Source organism: Stegastes partitus, unplaced genomic scaffold (assembly GCF_000690725.1).
Source record: "Stegastes partitus isolate 25-593 unplaced genomic scaffold, Stegastes_partitus-1.0.2 Scaffold1671, whole genome shotgun sequence".
NCBI classification, from domain to species: Eukaryota; Metazoa; Chordata; class Actinopteri; family Pomacentridae; genus Stegastes; species Stegastes partitus.
In genome coordinates, this window is record NW_007579402.1 from 127,213 (window position 1) to 130,146 (window position 2,934).

Genomic DNA, 2,934 nt, shown 5'->3' on the forward strand with positions numbered 1-2,934 from the left:
GTACAGACATTTTCGGACAGTGTTTAAATCAAAAAGGATCTGAATCATTGCAGCAGATGATTTTTTTTTACTGCCATGTTTTCTTCCTGTTGGTCAGACCGTGGCGCCTACCTTACCTGTAATGCCTTTCATGTAGCTGATGATGTAGGCAGCCTCTGTCCTCACGCACAGATCACCCCACAACACCACATTTAGAAAAAAAGAGAGTCTTTAGTTGCTGCTCCTATAATTACAACGTCTTTATGTTTACAACATGCCGTGCCGCTCCCCAGAACCTGTAAACAGGCTTTAATATCTGCTTTAGTTTTGTATAAATCCACCTTAAGATGTTGTGGTTATGCATTAATAATCAGTTTAACAATCTGTGCTGCAGATGGATGATCAAAGAATAGATCACATACATGTTACTTTTAGAACTTTCAGGGTTTTATTTTAGTGAAACAAAGAAAAATACAGAATTCAGTTTGAATGTAAACCAGGCAGAGACACAGCAGACAGAAGGCGTCGCGGTAACGTACACATAACGTCCCTGTAACGTGTGAACACTGCTGTGGTCAGCTTCAGGTCGGCGTCGGCCTCTCTGTGGCTTCAGTAAACATCCTGGGAATGCACCACTAGAAGGCAGCATGGCCCAGATGACGTGCAGCTCTCCATATCTCAGCCCACTTTCTCCTCAGCTCACACTACATTTTTCACTTTTTTTATCTCCAGATTTAATGGGATGGGGCTCTTCAACTGTGCGGTTATCCTAATCTTATTTATATTGCTGCATATTTGTTTTGCCAGGTGAGTCTGATAAATGTTGGCGTGCCCTGCTTGGACTCATCTGTCAGGATCCACTAAACGCTGACATGAGTGATTAGATTGCAGTCAGGGGAAGAGGAACGGCGAAGGCGGTGATGTAAGTGTGTGGTGGAGTTGGCATGTGTGGAGATAGGTCAGGGCGCCTCCACAACCGCAGGAAGAACCGATCCAAGACATCAGTATAACAGGTTGCCCTCTGACCTCTCCTAAGCCAACCAGAGCTGGTGTTTGACTCACAGACACATGCATATTGCAGATTAGATCACTTGTCACAACAGCCACTTTTTTTTGGACACGTCTCTGTTCATCTCGACTTCTCGTGAGTCACGCTTGAATGAAAAATTAAATAGAAAAGTATGCACACACGTTGGAGGTGTTCATTTTTAGTCTGCTAAGCTTCAGACTGGAGTGGATGTTATTCTCTGTTTAAATCTTCTGGTCTGAGTTAGTGTTCGAGCTGCAGCCAAGTTCTCCAGTTCATACATCTCAGAAATGGTGGCTTTTCTTTTCATTATTTACACCGCTGCGTTGCACAACGTCCGTTCAGCTGCAGTCCTGAAGAAGGAAACACTTTGTTTTGTGGAGACGAAGTGTACGCAGACCATGCAGCTTGTTGAGCCTTGAGGCACATGAGCTCCAAGGTGTGTTTTATTTTTAATCATCAAGTTTCAAATGAGGAGCAAAAACATACAAAAAAATTCTGTGATGAAGGCACTGACTAATAAAAGCAACCCTTACTAAACATTTCCAGAACATTTCAGAGGGATAGTTGATCTCAGGTTAATCAAAAGCATAAGAGGGGGTCAATAAAACACAACTGATGGACACTAAATGTGGTAAGCTGTTATTGGAAAAATGTTAAATAATTTTTAATAACAGCAGGAATGTTCGAAGAGTACTTAAAGAAACATTTGTGGAAGCTTGCCCAGAAAGTGACATGCTTATGACAGGTTAATCATGTCCATAGATGATGGCATGTGGGCTGAGGCTGAGGCTCACGCCGGCTTTTAAAGCAAAAATGTTACAGAGGGGGAGTTAAAGCACGCAGAGTGTTACAGTATCTGCAAAACTATTTACCCCCTTGCACCTTTTATTGCCTTTCAACATTGAATTACCGTCCATATAATTCAGCTTTTTTGACAAGAATTTACAAAAAAAAACACCATTCATGTCCAAGTGTAAACAGTTTTCCACAGAGTAATGTCAATTAATTCATGATGTAAAACAAGTGACTGCTTTAGCGTTCAGCCCTTTCAAGTCAGTATTTAGTCGGTGCAGCTTTGGCCGTCGTTACAGCATTGAGCCCGTGTGAATAGATCTCAGTCAGCCTTGCACATCTGGACATTATATTTTTACCCCATTCTTCTTTGCAAAGCTGCTTAAGCTGCGTCAGGTTGCAAGGAGATCACGAGCGAACAGCCCTTTTTACGTCCAGCCACGAATTCTCCATTGGATTGAGATCTGGGCTCCGACTCTCCACAACGTTTACTTTGTTGTCTCCGAACCACTCCTGCTGTATGCTTCGGGTCGGTTGTCTTGCTGGAAAACTAATCTTCACTTTAGCCACAGTTCTCTTGCAGACTACATCAGGTTGTCCTCCAGGATTTCCCTGTACCCTGCTGATTTCATCTTACCCTCTGCCTTCACCAGCCTTTCAAGGCCCAAAAAGCATCCGTACATCGTGATGCTGCCACCACCATGCTTCACGGTGGGGATGGTGTGGTTGTGATGATGTTTGGTGTTCTGCAAACATGGCACCTAGTCTGATTACCAGAAGGCTCAGTTTTGGTCTCATCAGACCACATAACCTTTTATTTAGTTGGCTTCAGGGTCTCCACATGAGTTCTTGCAAACTCTAGATGAGATTTAATATGAGCTTGTGGCTCTGTAACTGGACTCCATGGGATGTAAAGCAACATGAACATTTGCTCATATTCATTCCCTGACTTTTCAATAATGTATTTATTATCTCAGTTATCAGCAGAAGTATTGAGTGAGCGGTGGCTGCTCCTTCCAGATAAAGGTGCCTTTATACGACAATCACTTGAGACACTCTGATCTGTATGACTTTTAAACCATAAACTTCTTGAATAGCAGTTTTCTTTGCGGTGCGCACCACAGCTGACCTTG